The 26,676-nt window shown below is 33.4% G+C and overlaps 1 protein-coding gene across 2 annotated transcripts in view; it reads left to right on the top strand.

Moving 5' to 3' along the window:
- SPR (G protein-coupled sex peptide receptor) overlaps window positions 1-26,676 on the top strand; it is a 338,586-nt gene that overhangs the window by 84,694 nt on the left and 227,216 nt on the right. For both annotated transcript variants that reach the window (XM_076131649.1, XM_076131648.1), the window contains exon 3: window positions 4,467-4,502. The gene's annotated coding sequence lies outside the window, so the exon portion shown is untranslated. The remainder of the gene's footprint in view (window positions 1-4,466; window positions 4,503-26,676) is intronic.

The raw sequence follows: 26,676 nt of genomic DNA, 5'->3' as shown, positions 1-26,676 counted from the left end.
TTTGGTTTGTGACTTGTGATAACCTCAACTCAAGGTCTAACCCTTCTCTTGTAGGAGGAGAAGATTCTAGGCCAGTAGTGGTATTTTATTTTACCGTATGGTTAGTGGTCAACCTAGTGTTAAAGTTGTTCAAGCCGCTCGAAAGGCCTTTGACATGATTTGACGACTGTTGTATTAGTGGATACGTGGATAGCAATATATTTTTTAAGTGCTTTTGAAGCACGGAAACAAATACCACTAAGCAGCCATCTATTGAATAACGGCGCGTGTTGGTTAACCGACAGATCGTTTACTGAAGCAAGGGAAGTTTGTAAATATCGTACCAAGTGGCGATCTCTGGTATCTGCCCAGCGCTATGTGAAAAAGGCGTGATTGTATAGGTATAATGGTATATGTATGTATTTTCATATGAAAAGTAGTTTCTCTCTCTTATCTGTAAAGTAGTTTTTGTATGTACTTAAGTACATTATAGCACTAGGCTCAGTAAGTTAGATCATAATAAAAGTTAGTGAAGCCCAGAGACCTAGTTTCGAGTCTCAGGTGAACCACAATAAGGTTGTAATATCACAACTTTATATTGCACTACAGATATGAACTTTATAACTGTTGTAATAGCTTTCTTTTTTAGAAAAACCTGTACGATTTTATATTTAATATCTTATTTAAGTTGGTGTATACTACAAAACTACAGTGTTATCACGTATCTCAGTAGACAACTAGTCAAATTGATAGTCACTATTCAGTACATTGCTGCTTTAACGTAACCTGTTAATCACTATAATCTTTGTGAGAAAACAATGTACAGCATAGTGGCTTTCAAATTGTTGTCAACTGAGATACGTAACGTGATAGACCCCCTTGTCAGTTTAGGTAAAACTTATTTAAGACCTACCTCCTCCCTTATTACGGGAAGAGACATACTTTATGACATACCTGGCCCAGCAGTGGGACAGCAATAACCCATTACTGTCCCACTGTTATTTATTTAGATTTATTTATTGGCACTACCCGTAAGTATGTCTTTTGGTCACTGCCTACCTGCCTATGGTAAAAAGACGTGATAAATAAGTTTGTTTAGGTTGCAAACTTGTATAATTACTGGTCAGATTTAGTTAATTTTTTGCTGTTAAAAAGTTCAGATAAAATGATATCTCGATTTAGTATATTCTTAACATTTCTATTAGTTTATTTTTAGCACAATTTAATATATTCTTATTTAAGATTAATTAAGTATGAATATAAATAATTTTAACTCAGTATAATGTTTAATAATAAACATCAGAGTGAATAGCTGTCATATTTGATGTCTAAGGAACTAATTATAAAAGTTATATGAAAGTAAATTAAATCGAGTTTCTTATTGAGAAACAATTTTGTATTAATATCCGGTAATTTTAAAACTTTTGTATGTTTGTTAATTTTCTTAAGGCACACATTATTATTTTATGTATTTTTTATTTATATTTTGTTAAAATACAGGCGGGTTAGCTTGATACGACGGCCAGTTGACCCTGTGCCGAAACGTCAAGATAAAGATGACAAATAAAAAAAAAAGTCCTTTTCCATATCATTATTTTACGCCAGTTACTATAGTTATTCTACAGTAAAAATACTTAGACTGAGTCCTATCTAGAGAATACTATTTTGCTGAAAAAAACAGAGATTTTTTCCCAATTCCCGATTTATTCCCAAAAAAGCAGCCGCAAACAGTGTACTTTTGCATTTATAATACCAATTACTGTAGAAAAAACACCACAGTCCAAACTAGGTCTAATAAACTTAACTGGAACACTAAACTGTGCCTATAAACTTGAACTCGATAGCAAAATTGCTAGCCTTAAATTTAGACTTTCAGTCATAAAAGTCTTCTAGGTCTTGTTATAACAATATGGTAATAAACTGTTTTAACAGGTACTCATAAACTTTGCACCGTTGTATTCTTTGTGAAAAAGTTTTTATTAACGACGAGTATTCTTTTGGTTTTATTAAAACTTTTGCTTATATTTTCGTAGTAGGACTTTTCTGGAAGCCACTAGATTAAATTGTAAGTTTGTGTTGATATGCAGAACTAGCTATGCCCCGCACTTTTGGTTGCAGACCGAAGTGTAGAAGAGGAATACGTATGTCGTTGTATGAAATACATACGATTCGCCATTTTCACTCTAAGGTACGATTCAGACCAACCGGCTAGCGTCGCGCCGCCTCGGAACGGAGCCGTACGCGTGCCGCGGCAGCCGAACGTGTGCCGCGGCAGCCGAACGCGTCCGTCGGAGCTGTACCGCTACTGCGGTATGCGTACGGCTGCCGCGGTAGCCGCACGCGTGCCGCGGCAGCCGACAGCGTCCGCTGGAATCCGTACTTCAATGATTCGCTAGTTGCTGCACCGTAATCTCCGTTCGTATTTCACGACGCACAGCTGACCGGCTCCGAACGGACCCGACGGCAGCCGATTGGATGCCGACGGCGCCGTTCGGAGCCGGTCGGGGCCGGTCGGCCGTCGCGACAGCCGAATGCATTCTGCGACAGGTCGCGACAGGTCGCACCGCGTCGCGGGATGCCGACGGAGATAGCTATGCGTAAGTTGCTTGCAAATATGAACTGTAATTACTGTTGATACATTTCAATGTTCTTTACCGCATTGTAAAATGCCGCCCGGCCCGGCCCGACGCGAGCCGGTTGGTCTGAATCGTACCTTAGTCCTATATATAATAAGAAGAGAACTTTTTGCGATATACCACGGGCACGCTCACAAAATCTGGACTACCAAACTGCTATTGAGAATAATAATCTAATATAATTTGGATATCGATCAATACCCCTTGTTCGATCTGAGAATCGATCCCAAGTCTTTATGATTTAGTATAAATTGATTGTTGTAATTGCTGACAACTTATTTTTTCAAAAGTCAACCTCTAAAAAATAAAAGGGGATGAAATTCGCGAGTTGTAACATTGTTCATGAAATACCTAAAATTCTAATATTTCTTGCAAAAACTTATGAAACCGGGACCAAAATGAGTAATGTTAGTCGTTTTAAATTGTCATCTCGAGGTAATCTGACGCGTTGATGTAATCTTCATAAGTTAGTTAGAGAACTCATCCTCTACTGTAATTAGTCAATTGAATGCTGTTACGTTAAAGTAGGGTATTTTGAGATCTTTGATGTATTTTTGGCGGTAACGTATTGAATGTTTTAGTATTGATTTTAATGAGTCGGTTTAAAATTGTGTTTATGAATAGTATTTGGACGTTTTGTAAAGATAAATTATTCTTTATTTTATTCAAAAGTATTCGTTGAGTGTAAAAATCCAAGTAACGCTCTGCCGACCCGAGTTAATATTTTTTTATAATTTCCCGAAAAGGTAATTTCAGTGATAATTGTTAATTATTAGTCTGGTTCTAGATCAGTATTTACTAACAGGTAGCACTTATACAGCTTCTGCAAATTTCTTATAAAAAATACAATTTCAAAAGTGGCACATCACACCTTACAAAAAATATGGCACATACGTCCTTTTTCAAATATCATATTGCATTTTACGTCCTACATAAAAACACAATATAAACTGTATATAACATGCAATAAGATTGCTTAACAACTATTCGAAGTGATAATAAATCTCGTCAGTAGTGGAGGGCGTCGAACTAAAGGTCACGGGTTCAGTGCCTGCCCTGCACTGGTGACCTCGACCCGTACACTACTGGGGTCAAATTGATGGGTTATATGTAGTAGTATTTAAATAGGTAAAGATTTTTAGAACCAGTGTGAGATTTTGATTTCATAAGTTGTCTGGGAGGAAAATGAATTTATTATAAAATAATATTTTACGAAGACATAAATAGACACAAAGTACAAGAAAACCTGTAAATAGACTTTATAGGTGTATACTATCTAATATATACAATTCTCGCGTCACAGTTTTCGTTGCCATACTCCTCCGAAACGGCTTGACCGATTCTCATGAAATTTTGTAAGTATATTGAGTAGGTGTCTGAGAATCGGCCAACATCTATTTTTCATACCTCTAGGTGACACTTTTCTTATTTAGGTATATGGCATAATAACGTTTGCCGGGTCAGCTAGTAGGTATATATTATCTAGATATACAATACATACCAACGAAGTCTAGTTATGTGTCTCTTATATGTATCTTGAACCAGCTGACCCACGTGGCATGTCATATATTTTTGAGAAATAAATTTGTAGTATGTTTGGTACCAGGACTTCTAAAATACCCATCACGTCTATATTCCATATCAACTAAAGAGCAATTACTATTGTAAATTTAATTCATTTATATTACCAAGAAAGGCTAACGTCCTTTAGACATCGACATCGTCAAAACATCAGCTCTTATCTCGAATCTTTTTTAGCTTGTTTTGGAATAAAACGTATCGTGTCCACGTGCGGTAGAGTAAGTACTGGTAAAGAAAATGTATTTATTTACAATCTTTTAATTGTTTCAGATAAACAGCAACCTCCTGACTGCTACGAAAACTGAGGTAGGTAGCTGTTCAAACATAAATACGATGAATACTTGTTACTGTTCTTTTCACAGAAGAATGTCGCGAGACAAACGTATCTCATTTTTTCATTTTGTGATTTATAATATCAGCCCAGCCTTCTTCCTATCATTTTTCATCCTAATATCACTGCAAAAGAATTCATAATTTAAACTTACTCAAACAAATGAAAATTTCGGTATTTATAGTAATAATCTTCAAGTAAGTATTCCTTCTTAAAATACATCTTTGAATAACTCAAATACTGATATAATCAAAATGAAAGCATACTCATCAAAGAATATTATTTCACTCATCTGATCTGTTATTCCTGAATATTAATTTATATAAAGGAATTTCCAGGAACAACGATTAATTACAATTTAGACTTATATTTACTTATAGGTACTTGATCGTGGTAAATAAATCTTTCGGGAATAGGCGTTTTAGTAATATTAGTGTTACGGAATTACTCATTATTTTTTTTTTGTTTTTGTATACTTCAAAACTGATTGGAACCTGTATAAAATCTACTTTCTATTTTTCTTTCTTAAACGTATTTTTTTGAAAAATACATAAGCACGTAAATCTTTAACTTTTTTCTTCATCAAAAATTTATTTTTTACATAGTTAATTAAACAAACCCTAGTTTAAAAAAATCTTAGACTCAAAAAAATGCAGTTGCTCTATATTATGTTTGTAATAAATATTACACCGTCAGAAATTCAAACTTAAAACAGTAAACAGATGCAACTAAATATAAACTACAGGCAGAAGCCAGCGGCAGGAGTTTTCAATGAACAATTTCGAACAAGGGACGTTTCCTAGCGCGTCAAAACTAGACCGCGCTAAATGTCCCTCGGATATATTAGAATTCATGTTTAACTGCTGTAAAGTTGTAAGCGAAACTCTAACGTTACAAGTTGAAACATTTTCATGTTTTAGGTGCAACTGTGTATTTATTAAAGTTATTTTATCTGTCCAAAATGATAAGTAAGCAGGCATATATACATATAAAAATAAACCCGTTTTCCTTGGTCACGGCATCACGCGTGAATGGCTGGACCGATTTTACTAATTGTTTTTGGGTTGTATTTATTATTATTAGGAGAAGGTTCTTACGGCAAAAAATATTAAGAAAATCTCTCAGAAATTTTGAAAAATAGACATTTAATTTTGCCGTGTCTGCTAGTTTATGATAAAAATGCAAGGTTTTGAGACTATTAAATATATATAAAAGTAATGGACCTAGTTGATATTGTTTTTCTAGAATCCAGAACCCAATACACTATAAACTGTTGACATCTTTGACAATCATCATAACATATTGATATCAATATTTTTATAATCATTTGGCGTAAAAAGAGTAGCCAGGCGTTTCTTGCTCTTCCCATAAGCCCCAGCAAATTTACCTAACTACTGTACTTTTGACTATCATAAGTGTATTTGACGTAAATTAATTATTAAATTTGCATTAAAATTTAATAGACATTTAAAAAAAACTACCAAAAAACGGGTTTAGAACCAATATCGAACAGATAAAAAAGTAATGTAAGTTTGTTTTTATGCGTAGTGAAAAAAAATACTAAGAAATGAAAGCGTAGGTAGCATCATTGTCGCCATTAACACCACGATCCAAAAAAAATCCTTCCCGGTAAAACTATTTCGAGCACCTAATCTTTAGCCGTTCTATATATAAGCAAGGATCGTGGATCAACTTGGTCCCAGAAACCGCCGAACTAGACAAAAGGATCTCTAAACGGATCGGTCGGTAACCCACAGCTTCGGGCCTGTACGTAAATAATACATCTAAGATTGAGGCCACATTAATGTGTTACGTTGCTAAATGCCACATCAAAAAGTGATTGTGACGCGGTCGATAGTGCATCTGACTGCTGATTGAGGTCTCATGGTCGATGCATGGGTTGGGTTCTATTGGTTTTTGTTACTTATATTATAATGTTTCTCAATAGTAGCCCGAAATTCCAAATCAATGTCTCATCCTCTTGTGATAGCGCAGTAGTGCACCGTTACTGGTGTAGCATACACTGGGTACATGCACAGGATCTCAACCTTTTGAGGAGTTACTAGGGAAAAAAAATTGCATCGCCCTTTTAAATAATAATATGAATAGTTATTTATAATTTGTCTTTAAATTGCGTCGTCGCACTAGGTTCCCAATGAAGAGGATTTATTATTATTATTATTAAATCCGCCATCGCTTCCTACAAAAATCTTCAGCGTCCGCTAGGGGGCAGTATCGCCTCCACCTAGTGCGTCGACGCAACAAAACGCACTAACGTGGCCACGCCCTTACACATCGTACGTGGCAACTGACGGATACCGAGGACATAAAGTCTAAGGGAAGTAGGTCAAGATATCAGTAGAAACTCTCGCGGTAGATGTGGCGATACACTTGAATTATCGATACGAACATTTTTGTTTCAGCCATGGGAACTAGATTGATATAATTAGCTTAATGATAATACAATAATACGGAGGTAAGGTTCATTATTTTATAAAGAAAGTGAAAAGTGTCCCTACACGAATTGGGAGTTGTTTTATGGGTAAGGAAGTAATCCTGACTATAGAAACCTTTACAAAAATAGAAATTTAGTAGAGTTTATATTCCTCAATTAAATATTTTCTGATTCTCTTATCAGGATTGTAAATTGTCTCTACATTATATTTGATCTCAAGATTGCTTACCTCCAGTTTCTGAGTACATTTAGCGGTAGTTTATCTAGTCTATAGCGTTAGCAGAACAAATTTTTATCTGCTCCTTACCTGCACTTGGTCAGCATGTGTGAACTCAAAACCTAAACTCATCCTCATTCCGGAAGAAGACCCGTGCCCAGCAGTAGGCCACTAACAATTTATTCAAATTTTTATTAAATATTCCTTCCCTTGAAAATACAAGTAACCAATAATTTTGTAAGGTATTTTAACGTTATAATTGAATAAGCTACCCTCGTTTTGAAGGAAATTCGATCTTACATTTTGCTTTCATTGTAAGGATCTTATAATCGTGAATTCATTTGAGTATGTCGGTATGTTATCTGTTAAATTAAGGGATTCCGAAGGATATTGGAATGAGAGTTAATTATACTGAATGTGTGAATAAGGTTTTTGAGTAATGAGATTTTATTTGGAATCCGTTTTAGTTAAAAATACATCGTACGTTATATTAATGTCGCAATGTTTTATAGTGAAATAAGTACAAGACTTTATACATATAATATTTGACCCAGAGTCAAATACAAAAATTCATCATAGTCCGTTCAGAAGTTTAACCTACATTAAGTTTATTCAATACATTTATTTTTATTAATTTTGCAATAGAAATAAATGAACCTCCCTTACAACATCTGCACTGCGAGTCACCTGAGGGCCTGAGAAACGTGGAACTAGAATTTAATTAGGCTTAAAATGTCAAACTCTTGATACTCAATAATACTGACTGTAGAAAATCGCATACCGAGAACCGAGATTTTGATTTTTAAAATGTACTGCAAAATTAGTTCCTACGGCGCTAGCTAGAGGCACTGATCATTTTTTCATACAAAAAAAATATCTAGCCGGTTATAGATAGTCAGTAAAAAATCGCCTCTATTTTCTGCAACGCAATCTCACCTAAGATTTTCACTCCTAACTTACGAAACATATTGAAAGGGTCAATTAAAGGATTACTATGATCCTGTAAACATCATATTTACATACACACAATCAAATTAACATAAACAATTATGTAAATATGATTCACAACTCATACGTAGACGCCGTATTTCTAAGAGATATGCATAATAATTTTACATACGGTGAAATATGTTTGAGATTTATGTGGGTAGTATTAGGCTGATAGTTTGCGGATAACTGTTTGTTGGATTTGTATTTTAGTCACTTCAATTAAAGGCCTGTCTTTGCGACCGATTTTAATTAGAGAAAAGTCATGTAAATGTCACTTGTAAGTAGAAACGGTACAGGTAAAAACGGCTAATTGAATATTTAATTCGATCGCAAAAATATCCGTTTACCTATATTTTATCATTTTTCTTTTTCACTCGTACTAAATAGGATTTACTGTTATCAATAGCCATCGTATATTTAATTTATTTTGAATGACAAAATATTTACTTTTCTGTTCAAATCCTCCCATATAATAATATACACTTAAAATAAGCAGATCGGCACTAAGCCAAAACTACGCTACAATCAATCTGCCTTCTCCACACGTTCCCTAAACTACGCCCTATCGACATCCTCGCACACTCAGTCGTAAACTGTCGTTACTAACCAAATCTTAGGGGATTGCGGACCCCTGAAACTTGGCTAGAGGCTCAATATGAAAGCCTCCAGCCATTAGCCGACTTTAGCGAAGATCCACATAATATTGTTGTCAGTTAAGTGTTTTGAAAACTTATTGTCGTTTGCTTACTGACATACGGATAATGATACAAAGGTCTTATATTTGTAGCACGTTATACAATATTATAACATATCGCCATAAATATGTCCATTTCCGTGGTCTAAATGTATGAAAATTTCAGCTTTTGGAGTCGAGAAAAAAATTAAATCATGATTTTTATCAAGCGTTAATTATTTATTCAGTGTCTTATAGTAAAACCCTATACACTGATTGTTTTAACGGCAGTACTATACATTACAAAAGTTTGGTCTACAGCCGAAAATATTTTCACATACGGCAATTCCTTAGACTTGCACCAATGTATGATTAGGAATTTTTAATTTGATTTTCGATAGGCGTTAGAAAATGCTTTCATAAAGCTATATACAAATAAAAAAAAATGTTGGACCAAAAGTATTCGCTTTGTGTAAAAAGTATCTATATAACATTATTTTACTAACTCAGAACTGGTCTTAAACTAACACTTTTGACTTCAAAAACCAAGATTTAACAATTCTATAACAAGGATAGAATATAAAAGGGTCTGTAAACGTTACTGCGCAAAAATACGTCGCCTCCATCTGTGCTCCTGAGAACATAAAAGACATAGAAGGCTTATCTTCGACTGCCTCCGATAATATTGGGATGAAGACGTTTACTGAATAAGTAGGTTCCAATGGAACTGTAAAAATAAGGGCCATTTTTTGTGTTTTAGAAAGGCTAGATTTGTATGAAGGCGCAATGGTGTTAACAAGGTCATCTTAATTGATAAACTACTTCTAAATACATAGATTGATGTTTTCTATTATGGAACGTATTAAACGGAGATACGCAAAGATTAGCAGATATTTATAGATCACTTACAATTTAAACATTATTATTTGCTCCAAGTAGAAATTGAATCTACACGATAAAAACTAAATTTAACCCATTACTGTCCCACTGCTGGGCAAGGGTCTCCTCCCGTAATGAGGGAGGGGTTAGGCCTTGAGTCCACCACGCTGGCCAAGTGCGGGTTGGGGACTTTGCATGCCCTCAATAAATGTATTAAACAAATTTTTAGGCATGCAAGGTTTCCTCGCGATGTTTTCCTTCACCGTTGGAACATGTGATAATTATTTCTAATACACTACCAATTTTTGTCATAACAAGCCCAAAAAAGGAAATTATATAAATAAAAAAACAGTGTGCTTTTTGTGCTCTTTTCCTGTAAAAGTGATTGAATTTATTTGAATGTAATTTGATAGGATGATAGACAGAGGTATCCTACCCTCACATAACGAAGTCATAAGTTCCTTAAAGCGACATCGTATTTAAAACTACTTTAACAAGATATAACCTATACTAATACAATGTAACTATATACATTATAATAAACACACCTCCCCACAATACCAGAAAAGATCCGTCCAAGACGGTTTCTCGTAACGCGAGCAAAATAAATGAAGACTGAGTATAGAGGCGAGTTATCTTGCTCATCTCGCCGACTATCGGGTTTACTGATATAGAGTAACTTGAACTGAGTGTTATATAGGGTTATTTGGTATATGTGTGTCTGGTCACTTATGATAGAAAATATTAGAGATCTAAAGAAGATTTTAGTAAATTCTCCGTGCGTTTGGTTTTTGTAGATAATGCCAATTGCACTATGTGATCATAACGCTTTTTTTGCACTTTAAGTCTCTAACGAATGAGTAATCCCCCCTTAGACGCTTGCTTTTGATTGGCTATAGGTAATAGACAAAAATATTAGAGTGTTACCAGAGAACGTGTTAAAACGTGTTTATGTGTTTTATTAAAACCTTGTCAGAATAAAAATATTCGGAGGGATCCGACACTCAATGTACTCAAAACATCTGAAATCTAAAACTCTATAATCAAAACATAATAATGAGTTGTTTTTGTTCGCCTGGAGTATGAATCCAAACATTGTAAAATTTGATTCTCCTGAAGAAGTACTCAATTTTTATGACAACAACTCTGTCACGTTGCACCATAAAATTTCAGCCACATCCATACAATCTGAAGCTTTAGAAAACATACAATAAAGTACACAAGTCATGTCTCAATACTCCTTATTGAAGTACTAAGTTGGAGAAAAGTGCCAAGCCAATATAAACTTTATGACCTTCGACATAAGGACCTCGAACAAGAGTTCGTTTTGTCAAGGATTTTCGAACAACTTGGAAAATGCGGGTAGAATTCAAAACGTGATTTGATGCATAGGTACTTGGGATCTTTTCATAGATGGCGTTACTGTGCTGCAGTTGAAGGTGCTTAGAAAGTATAGTTTTAGGAGAAATAGAAGTTTTACTTAGGAATGGCTGTACGTGATGTGAAAGAATATAATCATGTTGCTGTTATTCGAGTTTCACATTTGTATGCTCACACACAACTATCTAATATTGTAAGGGAATTCATGTAAACATGTATTTTACTTGATTGTTCCACGTTTACGTGTGTTTTGCAGGTGGTCACAAGCTGACTGAAACGGACAACGCGAAAGTGTTAAAATGATATCTTCCTGTTTCTAATATTATACTTTTTGTTTGAGTGCCAAACTTTTCATCTAAGTAATTATTTTTTGGGGTTTATCAGTCACTTGATTTCACCCGCGACTTCGTTCGCGAGTAAGATTTCTCGGAATAAAAAATATCTCATGTGTTAATCTAAGTTATATACTATAAAGTTTGGTGACTTAAAAATACTTCATGAAACTAAATTTCAAGTTATTTGTAGTTATAAATACGAAACACTGCACTGGTCAGACCGCAGTACACTTTTGTTGCCGCCAGTCCTTTCAATGTCCCTCTGGAGGCAACTTAAATTGCATCAAGACTATAAAAACAAACCATTTTATTCCATAAAACTAGAGGGAAAACTTTTAAAACTGCACTTTGTACAAAGCTTACTTCTTACTTATCTTATAACATAGGTATTACATGTTGCTATGTTGTAAATGCAAAAGTCACGAATACCATGTTTCTTACAACTCAACACCTGATTTTGATGAAATTTTCGACACAAATAGTTCTTTTTTAACGCGGCCAAACCTGCAGGCAGGATGATAATATTGCTATTTTAAGTTTGAGCTAATGAAATTGTAATTTCTAGTAATGAATGTCTGTGTGTAGATATGTGTTAGCTAGTAAAATTTAAACCCTTAACCTTTCTTGAAAGTCATATTTATATTTTCATGGCACGTGACTTTCAGTTATTTATAAAACCATTTTGAATCTCACTTCAAACTAGCTGACCCGCGCAACTTCGCTTGCGTCACATAAGATAATCATAATTTTCCCCGTTTTTGTATCATTTTTCACCGGTACTCTGCTCCTATTGGTCGGAGCGTGATGATATATAGCCTATAGCCTTCCTCGATAAATGGGCTATCTAACACTGAAAGAATTTTTCAAATCGGACCAGTAGTTCCCGAGATTAGCGCGTTCAAACAAACAAACAAACAAACGAACTCTTCAGCTTTATAATATTAGTATAGATAATTATTTCTACCACTGACCTTTACAGAAAAAACTCCACAACACTGACTTTTGACTTTTAAAAGTTTAACAAACCGATTTGAAAAACTTGAATAAAAATTTGAATTTAAGTTTCACTGAAGTTGAAAGCGAACTTATCTGACATTAACACGGTCGAGAGATGGCGACAGTGACAAATGGAGTCGAATCTGGAGTCAATGATCTTGATAACTACTGCGCTTGAGGTCTATCTGGTTTGATGTATGTTTGGAAAGTGAAGACTTATTTTTTTGTAGAGGATCCTTTACGATCTTTATTGTAGTTAGTTCAGTGTGTGTGGTGAATTTTGAGCGTTATCTATCTGTAACATGTAGTTCTATAATTTGATTTAATTCGGAATTTTCAATAACTGTGGTTTGGTTACTTGTCCAGTCTTCTCCTTGAAATGAAAATGTTTATAGTTTTACCTGGACCTTTTACGATTGACATACCATATTATCATATAAATACAAGCTATTCTTCTCCCCAAAAATAAGAAGGCATGTTTCAAACAGGGTCATTTGTTCACATTAAGTAACCATTTTACCTAAAAACTTCTACATTTTGTAAATTAACTAACTGTACATTACTAAACTCATTTCACAACATCAAACAGAAAAAAAAGAAAGATTTTTCCCTAGATTCTAAACAACTCAATCCATAATCAGCTAGTTTACTTCTAGCATCAACAAAGAAACCCAACTCCCACAATGTCCGATGACCATGGCCTTCCCATCTATGTGCAGTGGACCAGCTGTTGATATAATTTAGTTTGTTTAGCTCGCTGCTTGCAGATTGGCTGCAGTTAATTCAATCCGAGTGCAAGGTCGACTACTTGATTGATAATAAACAGTTGTTCTATTTGTTATTTGAGTAGGTTTGTTAATTTAAAGGACTTTTTTTTTCATTGACATTTATTACTAACCAGCTTTTGCCGATTCCGCGTGGTTTGTTCGGACAAATAGGACGAAATTTTCACACAAACTTTAATCCCCTTCTTTATCCCTTTGAGGGTAGAATTGATCAAAATCCTTCCTTAGCGGATGCTTACGTCATAACATCTACCTCCAAGCCAAATTTCATCCCGATCCTTCCAGTGGTTTGGGCTGTGCGTTCAAAAATCACTATGTCAGTTTATCACCTTTGAGCTGTATACATATTTAGACTAGTCCTTACACCTCTGCCTACACCTTCGAGTATAACAGGTGTAATATAATGCATGCATTTGAAAACAAAGCCCTTCCTGCTTGCATTGTATTTTTGCGTGAAAATAGTAGCCCATATCCTTTTTTGTAGTATTAAATCTTACTTTCATCTTGCTTAATAATAACTAAATTGGTCCAGTAGTTTCAACGTTATAAAAAGACAAACATATTTTTACGTTATTAAGAAATTAGTAACTGAACTAACTTTTTAAGCAAAATTTCGAAAGATTTTCTGGGATATAAAGTTCATCAAAATACATTAAGTGGGTTTGTTGGGATATATCTATAAAACTATCGCGTTTGGGTATTAATAGGATAGTATGAAATACAAGATTTTCTTGAAAAAAAAAATAGCCAAGGTTCCTGGAAATAAAATATCGTACTGGCAACATATACATCAAACTCTCGATACTTGATAGTTCTGGCGTTAACTTGGATAGTTTAAGGCTCAGTGTCAGCTAATCCAGCTTAAGTTTTAATAGGTTCAATACTCAGTTCGACATTCTTACGAATATTACTATTACAGAAATTTATCATAATATATTAATTTCGAAAATACCTAAGCCTCTTAAATGACATTTACCAAAATTAACAAAGTTATTAGTAATCGGCTTATTTAGTGCTCAAATTAATTAGTCCTTAGCAACCTAATTATACTTGAATTAGATTAATTAAGTTGAACAAAGTAATTATAACTAATATTGAAAGTAAATACCTAAGTATCTCGTAATATCTTCCCGTCAAGATGAATTTGTAGAATAATTTGATATCGATAAAGACGCGATAAATTATTATTTATTATATCAATAGAATATTAATTAACATTTACAAAGTTAGATGAAAGTGTAATTGAGCGTTTGGATCCATTATTTAATTTTCTTTGGAGTCTATTTTATTTGTGAATTAATTTGGGTTCCGTAGCGCTATCATGAATCATTCAATTTTAAAAATTATACTGCTGCAAAAAATGTAGAATATCTTTGCGAAACGTATAGTTTCAAAAGTAAAGTCATATCGATTGTCCGTCCATTAATATCAACGATAATTATTTTATCTAAATTAGTATATTCAAATATATTTTTCAACCTTTTATAGTTTGACTAGTAGAATTGTTTCTTTTTCAACTATTGCTGTCATACTGCAGGGCAAGGGTCCACTTTCAAACCCGGAATTGTTTTTTTTCAACGATGTGACAAATTAAAATTAATATTTTAGTTAATTCTAAATCATAGTGTTGCGAATACCCGATGATAAATGTATAATAATATACAATGATGTTTAATTTTTTGCAGAAACAACAACATTTTTATTTTAAATACACATTTCATTCAACTCCAAAACTATTGTTTGTGTATTACAAAATGCTGTGGTCACAAATATATTTGGACCGAGTCCAACTGTTGTATTGGTAAATGCACATGTAATGCAACACACGTGCAGCTTGATATTTCAAATGTGGCGCGATCAGCAAGCTTATTTACATACTACGACATACTAAACTTTACTAGATCAAAGAAAACCATTCAAAAATACATTTTTAACTTTAGCGTTTCCGTGTTGTTTAACAGATGCTATTTAACACTAAATGGTTCTTTTTTAAGGACAACTGCCGCACTAGGATTTGCTCTTTTGTCGCGGGGACTTTTACAAACATACAAACAATGGACACAAAGTACAACCAGACCCGAAAAAGCATTTCACTTTGAATTCACCGTTGTCACAAGCTACCTTTAGCCCCATGAAATCACGGCTAGTTAATCCTGAGCCAAACGTCAAAGGAAATAATTATATACATCTTACTATATAGTTGAGCCGCTTTAAAGTAAGCTACTGTAGTTGAGATCAATTCAGAGATGCAGTTTTTATTATAAGAGCTGACAGAAACTTTGTAAATGTAAAATTTATTATTTATTCTAGTTGAAATTTCTTCCATGTCTCATTGATCATTTTTAGACCATACAAAAAATAAAAATTATAACTATGTCTGTGAACTCCAATCTGAATCAGAACCTTTTAAGAACCTAACTTTTTAAGTGTCAAAAAGTATTTTTCTCAAACTTATGAAGTTAGTTGCAGCGTTATCTTTTGATGGGGTTCCCAAACGATGTTTTCTTTGAATTTCCCCCTGAATTTTCAAGTGTCTGGATTTTATTACCTTTTTTGTTGAAGTATTTTTACTAAACTTGAAGTAAAGTGCATTTGTTCAAAGAATTTAATGAACTGAAGTGTAATATAATGGTTTAAATGCAAGCCCCAAAGTTTGGACGTTGAATAAATTTCGAATAAATTATGTGGCACCAACTTTTGGGACGGAATTAATTATTTTGTTATAAATTTAATTTTGTATGCTGTCCGCTATGTATGTAACTTTTGTTAGTTATTTTGTATGTAATGTAGAGTTTTGGAATCAGGTCAGTTATGTGTGGTTGAGGTAAACTTTGAAACGACTTCAATCTATTACTATTGGAAGCAAGAAGTTATTTAGCTTATTTTGTTTTTGTTTACCATTACTGTCCCTCTGCTGGGCAAGGGTCTCCTTCCGAATGAGGAAAGGGTAAGATTTTGAGTCCACCACGCTTGCCAAGTGCGAGTTGGAGACTTTGCATACCTTCAAGAACTGTTTTAAAGAATTCTCAGGCGTGCAAGGTTGCATCACGATGTTGTAAACAAATAGATTATACATAATATCATGACCATGTATCTATAAGGTTCCTTTTTTATTATTTAAATTCATTTGCTGCTTTATTTAGTCAAGTCTTTTTAGTATTTTACATTGATCAAAATAACGTCGGATATTTGTCAACGATGCTTAAAATAGCGCCTGTTTAAATAACTAGCTTACATTAATTAATACAATGTTATTCTTTCGCATCCTTTAACGGAAGATAAAAAGTACGTTAGCAAATACAAACAATTTTGGTAAAAGGATTTTTAATGAGAAACAAATAAATACGAAACAAAAAGTAAATAATGTTGTTAAAATTTTGTTGATATAAACAAAAATATTTTGAAAAGGTACTTGTAATAGGCAGTTTTTTTTAAAAACAGTAACGCCATTATTTACAGTCGAGCATCGAAAGGTTGATATTTTAAATGTACTGCTGAAATATAACCTATGCCGCCCGCCTGAAGCGCTGATCATAAGTTCATACATTTTTTTTATCGTTTGTGGGAGGAAATTCCCTTCCTAGGCTGCCAAAAAATGATTTCTATAATGAAATTTTATATTATATTGGACTCATTTCGATCACCATCATCAGCGAATGCGAATAACACTCATACCCATTCTCTGTAAACTTATATACTATGTTGTATAAAAGTAATTGGCATTAAAATATCGTGATTTTGACGTTTTTTTTTCTCTACCCTGGGTGTTTAGCTTAAAAGCTTTAGTTTTGCATTTATTCTAAATCAAATGAACAAATACATGTACACAAATAAAATACTCGAAAAATAGTAATAAAACACACCTATTTTTGTTTCTGTTCCACACTTTATGGTTGTAAGCATTTCTTCACAAGATTTTATCTCCCCTGCTACGTGAGTGTCGTAAACAGGATTGGAGGTAACAAAATACAAATAAAACGCACTTCTGTTAGGGTTGTCACGTGATTGGGACCCACGGGAATTGTCTTGACATGCGAACGAATGTCACGGAATCTACAAAAATGTTTTTGGAGTAATATATGTCAAAAAGGGCCACAGTGGGGCAAGGCCCCGAAGCGATATTTGTACGAATACGGTACGTGGAAATATACGTTTTTCGAATTTTTGTAGTTTTTATAGTAGAATTTATCTGCGAATGAAACAAGGGAAATTTTTAAAATTGTAGCAAGCAGCGTTTTTGGTCTCTGCATAATTGGATAAACCGCGATTTAATATATTATTATGTATGTAACTAATTTGTAGTTAAATAATACATATAGTATAAGATACCCCCAAACCCACATAGGTATATTTTTTAATGTAACGTAAAAACTCAATCAACTTATAATAATTTATAAGTAACAAATAGTTTTACCATACTATAATAATTAAAATACTGAAGTTAATCAACGTGTTTGACAGCCCTATTTCCAGGCCCTGTAAAGTTTGTGGGTATAGGAACCACGTAGTTACACGTGTCGTAGCAAATACGTGCTTTCAACTACGTTTCAACTTGAACAAGATCGTAATGATAGCTCATTCTACTCATAGTTAAAGATGTATAATAGAATAGGAGAAATAACGCGAACACGCATTTTACCTTCAAATACTTAACGTTTCGGCGCAGGTTGCAGTCGCCGTGATTGCAGGCTGACTAGAGCTGACTGGAGCAGCAATGACAGGGAGTCCTGTCGTCGCTGCTCCAGTCAGCTCCGGCCTGCCTGATACATTAAACTTGCAACGCGAGAGTTTAAAAGTTATAGTCAAAGATATTGGGCGTTGTAGACTTGTTATAGTAGTAACAAAAACATTACTTATAGCCCAACTAGCACACAAGCGCTATAACAAGCTGTACAATGGCCGGTTAAAGGATTTTTATAACGCCTTAGGCTCCTTAGTAAGAAGTATAGTGGTTCTATAAGCGGCTATAGATCTCTTGTAGCGTCAAATAGGCCCATACTGTCCAGCTTATAGCTCGACATTGGATCTACAGTGGTCGTAAATAGTAATTATAATAGTACGTAGTATAGTAGTAATACAGGAGCGCTAAAATAAGATGAAGGTGGTATAATCGCGCTACAAGAGCTTTTTCGCAGCTTCGTGGCGCTTACCAGCTGTTGTACAGAGGTGGTTAGCGCCACGAGCGTTCGAAAAAGCTCTTGCAGCGCGATTATACCACCTTTACCTTATTTTAGCGCTACTGTGTAACGGTTATAAATGCTAACGCTCTAAATTAGTAATATAGTCGGTTTAATATGGTGTAAACTAAATATATTTTTTTAAAATGAATCATCAGTGACAAATGAGGAGACATTTTATTTTTACGGATTGGATTATTAAAATAACAAGTAGTCTATCGCTTTTATTTCTTTGTGTACGTGATATGAAAGTGCGAGTTCAAGTTTGCTGTCAATATATATGTATATTATCGTCAATATTTTCATGCGCCCTCAAAATATTCAGTTTTAAGTGCAAAAATTATATAGATATGTGGATTTGAAAATTGTATTTTGAACATAAATAAGACTTTGAGGGTTACAGATAGTTTAATTAGGGTTATAGGTAATAAAAAATGATTTTAATTATGTTAACGTTACCAGGCTATAGATTTATATGATCTTCAAAAGATCGTAATAACCTCAAAAAATATGTTTACCAAATGCTATAATGGCGTCTCGATCAAGCAGCTCTCAGAGTTGGTTACATCTACTCTAGCGCCTTAAGCTGTACAAAGGCTCTAGTGTTTGCTGTTGTAGACCTCAAGGTTTTGCAGTTGTGGCATAGGAGTGCTTCAATATAACTGTTTTGGTCGCACACCAGCATTTTACTCGTACTTTTAGGGGTCAGTCGTTGAATATGAAAATAGTTTGAAAATCTTTTTTATTTTATTTTATTTTATTTTATTTTGTTTAATTTTATTTTATTTTATTTTATTTTATTTTATTTTATTTTATTTTATTTTATTTTATTTTATTTTATTTTATTTTATTTTATTTTATTTTATTTTATTTTATTTTATTTTATTTTATTTTATTTTATTTTATTTTATTTTATTTTATTTTATTTTATTTTATTTTATTTTATTTTATTTTATTTTATTTTATTTTATTTTATTTTATTTTATTTTATTTTATTTTATTTTATTTTATTTTATTTTATTTTATTTTATTTTATTTTATTTTATTTTATTTTATTTTATTTTATTTTATTTTATTTTATTTTATTTTATTTTATTTTATTTTATTTTATTTTATTTTATTTTATTTTATTTTATTTTATTTTATTTTATTTTATTTTATTTTATTTTATTTTATAATTTTAAGCTTTAGTATAAAGGTATATTACTCGGTTATAGCGCTTTAGGTGCTTAACATAATTCTGTAATCCCCATGGCTGTAAAAATGTTTCGAATGATACCTTATACATCTATTTGCCGTACAGAAGCCATATAAATATCTGATATAACGCTCAAGGCGCTATTAAAGACCTACGCAACTCTTTTATAGATGAGTAATACACTAGCCCTAAAAAAATCTGTTATAGAACCTAAGGCATTACAAAAAGCTTATTTACGCTCTTGAGCGCTATAAGCGCAACGCATAACTCCGTTTAAACTCCTTTATCTCCTAAAGTCCCCTTATACAGTTTACGGTGTTATAGAAGATTCCATTAACTCAGTTATACTTCCCTAGGCTGTCTAGCGATGCAATTACATGCTCATATATCACTATAAGTCATTAGTTTCCTACTAAACGGCTACTGTCCCGCCTAGCTGTTAAAGGGTTTTTTAAATAGCTAGTATACAACTTATAGAGAATTGTACAGCATTTGAACGACTCTTATGCAACTATCAGGCTGTATAACGACTGTATAAGCAGCTTGTGTGCTAGTTGGGAGGTACCATGCATTTTTGAACATACATAGGTGCTAACACGTGCGTTATACCGCTTATTACAAGGTGTTGGGTTGGATTTTCAGACCAAGCAATATAACATAGGCGTTATGCTAAAAAATGTAATGAGTGATTTTCACACCTTTAATATTTTCGTACATATTACGTAGTGGCGTTCTATGTTTCTCTCTCTGTGGTTAAAATGCGTTATTTTGTGTAAGTATGTATTTTTCTTAAAACTTCAAACCAGTATCATGCCAAATCAATTACCATCAAAAAAGTTTTTTGTATAATAACAGTATACTTTTCCGTGTCTCAAAATGTTTCAGTTGATTAGATTTCTCGTAACTGGGTCACAACAGCCTTGCAAGATTCGTAGCATACAAACAAACAAACAAAGAAAATTAAACAGACGCAATAAATAAGTACATAAAGGCGTATTTATTTAGGACCTTTTCAAAGGAAATAATTATGTCTGAAAACACGGAGATACGATTATTAGGGGCAGATTGAGTTATTATCTTTAATTTTAATTATTTAACTGTATAATTAATAAAAACAGGATTTCTGGCAGCTTTCCTACTTGCGTTGAAAGATTTTACGTTAAATATAAATAACTAGATGACCCGCATGGCTTTGCTTGTGAGTAATCTCATTACTGCCATGATTAGTGAACGACTTAAAGCTATTCGTATGATATTTACCCTGCTTTTAAAACAATACTGCCGGCATTAGTATAACGATTCTCTACTACTATTGAGTATCGACAACTGGCTAGCTATCGAAGAAAAAAGTATGAAAAATCTGATCAGCGCCTCTAGCGGACGTCGTAGAAACTATTTTGGCAGTACATTTCAAATGTCAAACTCTCGATACTCGATGGTTCCAATTGTAGAGAATCGCGCTACAGTAGCTCTATTCTCTATTACTATCGACTAGCGACAGCCGACCTGTTATCGAGAAATTTTATATGAAAATCTGATCAGCGCCTCTGACGGGCGTCGGAGAAACTTTTTGGCAGTACATTCTAAATGTCAAAATTCGATAGCTAGCCGGTTGTCAGTAGTCGATAGTGGTAGAGAATCGAGGTGAGGTCGTCGACATGAGTCGGTAGGCGTCTTTGGCAGACTCCTTAACAGACAGAGATTTGGTTTTTCGAAGTATGCTTGTAGCATTTCAACGAGGATTCTATCTACCTATATAGGAGTTTCATAAATGACTTAAAAACAAGCAAAATGTTTTACTTAATATACTTAAGCTACGATATCATTAATATGATAACAGTAATTACTGTAATTTTACTTTATACGAATAATTAAGAATGTTAATGATATTCAGAAAATAATATAGGAAACAGTATATTATAATTATATTAATTCCGTGTCTTGTAAGGCAAGGTAATTAAATGTAAATGTTTGAAGGAAATTTTCGTTTTTTATTTAGCTTACTACAAAATTAAGGGCTTTTTTGACAATACATGTATATGCCTACGCCTGTGACTCTTAAATAAACTTCCTTAATAAATGGACTATTCAATACAAAAATAATTTTTCAATTTGAATATAATCTATATAATACGAATAAGAAAAATATCAATCTTGAGATAAAGGCGTTAAAAAAAACTTTTTTTCAACCCGTTACTGTCCCACTGCTGGGCAAGAGTCTCCTCCCTAAACATTTATTTAGCTTTATAATATAAATACTTAGGTATACCCATATTGTGCATACAAAAACAACTCAACATCTTCACAATATACTTAATCTAAAGCTTATAAAACAATACGAAGGGAAACAATTAAACACATGTCTCCAACAAGCTGACAGCGGAGATACAAACTTTGTGAAGAAACCTCTCAGGAACGTGACACGACCGTCTTATACGCAGGTGGGTTTTTACTTACAATGATATATTATATACCGGGATATATAGCCTATATAATACTGGGATATATCTATGTGTTGTTAGATACGTGTATATTGTAATAACTTTGGGATTAAGGTAGAGAAAAAGTATAACGTGAAAACGAATTCATAATGATGTTTTGTTGTATATAAATCCGAAAATGCAGTAGTTTGAAACTCAAAGGAAATAAGATTTTGTCTACTGTTTGACATAACATCGAGGAGTTCGATACTATGGAATCTTAATGTATATAAGTATGTTTATCAGTTATTTGGTTACCATAGTACAAGCTCTGCTTAGTTTGGAATCAAATGACCGTGTGTGAGTTGTCCAATAATATTTATTTATTTTATTTATTTATTTTAAACGCTTGATTCACAATGAGAACCTAAATTTTAAAAATCTTGCAAAATTATTACATATTATACTTAGTTTACAATAACCTATATTCGGTAAAGGTTTATTGACCTTAAAAACCTTGAAATATACGAATAATAGTACTGTTACAATCAAGGAACTTAGGAACATACCTTGGATAGAAATATTTCATTTAGTACACGGCAATAACTCATTCCATTAAGATGGAGCCGCGAAGAAAATGAACTAAACGTGCTGCTAATTTAATTCGCCCAAGATCGCTCCCTATATTATTATAGGGGAAGGTACAAGCATATTAAACGCCGCGCTTCTACCATTGCGTCGGGAGGTCGTGGGTTCGATTCCCACACGGAACAATTATATGTGCGATTCACAAACTGTCTGGTTGTACTTTATGTCCATTGTTAGTATGTGTCTGCAAATCCCCGCGACAAGAGTGATTTCTGAAAAAAAATGCAATGCGAAGTTCCACCACTTCACGAGCGTGGGGGACTCAAGGTCCCTTCCTTAGTACGTGAGAAGACCCTTGTCCAGCAGTGGGACAGTAATGGGTTGAATGTATTTTATGGAGTAAGTGTCAGATTTTTATAAACTTGTAAAAGTTACCGAGACCCGTGAAAAACGTAATTCTTAATGCGAAAGTTCCAACTATCGAAAAGCTATCCAAATATTTATATCCATAGAAGGGTGAAAAGCCTTTAAAAGTGATACACGGCCGTCAGCAGCACATCCAAAACAATTGTCTACCAACCCGAGTCCCAGTTTCATCTTACACATAAACAAATTCAAACTTTCAACCATTAAAGGGAGGGAAAGTTTTTGCGCAAACATCCAAGAACTTTGTTCAACGTTTTGACAACTCATTTGTTAAAGTCAGCCTTAGAGAATTAATTTTTAATCAACATAGTTGTGTGTGTTGTTTTTTTGCATGTAATATGTGTCTTACCTCTCTCTTAGCAACAATAACTTTTCGGATTATATGTGTATTAGAAATAGTTCATCACTTGCTCTTACGGTGAAGGTAAACATCGTGAAGAAACCTTGCATGCCTAAAATTTGTTTAATACATTTTTTGAGGGCATGCAATGTCCCCAACCCGCTCTTGGCCAGCGTGGACTCAAGGCCTAACCCTCTCGTATGGAAGGAGACCTTTGCCCTGCAGTGGGACAGTAAAGGGTTAAAAAAAATGTCTCTTAGCTCTTTTCGGATATGTGCATAGGTATATTATAGATATCATGTGGTTTGAGTAGTATTGTAAACGACTACTGCCCAGTCTCTGAGGTACATTTAGCGGTAGTTTATATATTAAAACAGTTTGTTTCATATGAGTTTAAACCCTATAGAATAGATAAACTACCGCTTAATGTACCTTAGAAACCGGTGGTATATCATGAAGTCTTGGGTTCGATTACCTAGGTAGGGCAAAGGTCTTTTTTAATTTATATAATAATATTATTAACAGTGGCTCGCAGATTAGTAGTGGTATATAGCAAAAATTAGACCCCCTATTTCATAAGAAAAACATAGTAAAAACTAACGCGTGTATATTTCATACACATTTCTTGATTTCATACTCTTTTAAGGTTAATGGGCGTCATGCTATGTTCAGAATGAATATTCAAAAACATGAGGAGCTAAAGAAATAAGTGTTTTCTGTTTTAACGAGCTTAACGAATTCTCATTTTCCTTAAGTTAATTAAATGTCTGCTTACATGTTGGATATAAATACATTCTTTTAAAACGTAGCCACAGAAAAATAAATAATCTTTCAGAATCTTATACGAGTTTTTAATCAGTAATAATATTATTATAATATGCTATTTATATAGTTTGAATGAGAACAGAACCCTTTCTTTGCGAAACTAATCTTTAACTTTAGTAAAACTGTTAAATGATTTAAATCCTAAGCCGAAAAGTCTTTCAAACTACCCTCTCTAACCGAACCAAATGCATAATAAATTACCAAGGAAACGGTCGGCTACTAAGTGTCCCTTTAATAATGATGACACGGAACCATTACCTAACTGGCCGCTAAATATGAATTGAAAGCCCCTTGAAACTTGGGGGTAAGATGTGAAATAAATATATATGACATCATGCCTTTTGTAACTGAAGGTTTAGTAAAGGTGTATTGTAGATACGAACGGTTTTTTTAACTGCACGTTCAGCGTAGTGGTTAACATGGTCACTTAGCCGCAATAACTGTAGCGCCGTGTATTTGTTCTGAGTCTGGTTGTAAATCTATCTATATGAGTATGTATTTCGAAATAAGTACAATAATATACATTGTCATTATGTATGTTTATAAGTTGTCTGGTTACCATAGTATCAAATCGACCACCTATGAGTTGTACAAAAATATTTATTGCTATTATTATTTCTATTATCATTTGCTGTAAGATGGTTGGTGCACATGTGTAATAAGAAGATAGCCATAAATAAATTTGGATCTATGCGTAACCTCTCGGTTCTGCCAACATACTAATATAAATCTATTCCTATTGTTATATCTTAAGGCACATATTCAAATGGTAGTTACCAATAAATCCTTTTTCACCTCAATCTTCTATACCTCAAAAGTCGAAAATTTACATCCAAGAATCACCCTCACTCACACATATAAATCACACAGTACCTGTAAGATATAATTCACGCACACAGCGACAACGTCAGCTAATATTTCACTCCGAGTAGTACGGATAAGTTATTTCTTGTGAGTACCTGCGATGCTACGGAGTGAATTTAGGGGTGGGAAAATATCGATGATTTTTGAGGTGTTTTTTGGTTTTGAGGCCAGACTATTGCGTAATTGTGATGACAATATGATTTTTCTCATAAAATATGAAGTCTTATTTAGTTAAAATTTATTTATTTTTGTATCGTAGCTTGTTGGTTTTAATGGGAGTGTAGTGTGAATAATACAATATTATAATTTTGACATAATATTATCTCTCAAATAAGTTAAAATTACTACTACCCTGTAAGATATAAGTCACGCACACAGCGACAACGTCAGCTAATATTTAACTCCGAGTAGTACGGATAAGTTATTTCTTGTGAGTACCTGCGATGCTACCGAGTGAATTTAGGGCTGAGAAAATAGCGATGTTATTTGGGATGTTTCTGGTTTCATCTTTTGCGTGATTAGTAAAAAGATATGAATAAATACTAGATAGTACAGCTGGTATTAATATTTTTGATGAATTGTTTGGTTTTTTTATGGGATAATTTTTAATTTTGCCATTTATGCCAGGTATTTTTATTTTATTGAAGTTAGAAAAATATTTATTAAAATTTCCTGTAAAAGACGTTTTGCCTAAATGCAGTTTACTGGAAAAAACACTATTTTTTTACTAGAATATAATTTACTAGAGTACGTTACACGTGCACGTGTTTGAAAGTGTTATTTTATAATAACACTTTCAAACACGTGCACGTGAAAATTAACGCTTGAATTGTCTACTTTACTCGAACAATCCTTATAAAATTAAATAAATACACCGACAAACTCGAAAAACGTATTTACCCATCCCATCCCTAGAGTGTCATTCGTCGTTATCAAAAGCTCAATTTATTTAGTGTAAGGCACTACGTGATCTGATATTCAAATTTAGAATTTGCACAAGCTCAGAAGCCTCCCGGAAGCGGAAGGTATTAATAATGATATTGATTCTGATTTAATTTACAGCCTTATGTTACCTTCAAGCTATTTTGCATTCATTTAAGGAGGATTTTTTGAAAAATTCTGTCTTTTTTTAAGAAACCTTTTATTGAGTATTGCATTATTAATCTTTGATTCTGATCACGAATTCTATTGTGAATAAAATTACGTTTTTTTGTAAAGGTTTTGTCAAACGTTTATGTCGGTAGGTACATGCTTCTGCTCGTGACTTCGTCCACATGGAAAGATTTCTCGAGGTATAAAGTATATTTTATGTTAATCCAGGTTATAATTCAGAAGTGTGCCAAACAGGGAATTTCGTGAGTTATTTTTTGCATGAAAGAGTTATATACATTCATATTATTATATACTCACAACCTTACACATTTATATAATGTCTATACAGTATTTTTCCTTCAAGAACAGAAGGTGTTCCAGTTAAATAGTATCGCGTATATTATCAAAATCTAACTGTAATTACTGAGAGCTCTCTATCTGAGGAATCGAATGAAACTTTCTCCAAGCCGGTAATCGAATGCAAAACTTAGATTAACAGTCTTCTACTG

Source organism: Anticarsia gemmatalis, chromosome 26, assembly GCF_050436995.1.
Source record: "Anticarsia gemmatalis isolate Benzon Research Colony breed Stoneville strain chromosome 26, ilAntGemm2 primary, whole genome shotgun sequence".
Taxonomy (NCBI): domain Eukaryota; kingdom Metazoa; phylum Arthropoda; class Insecta; order Lepidoptera; family Erebidae; genus Anticarsia; species Anticarsia gemmatalis.
The sequence above is the reverse complement of the archived record's forward strand: the minus strand, read 5'-3'. Positions and strand labels throughout refer to the sequence as shown.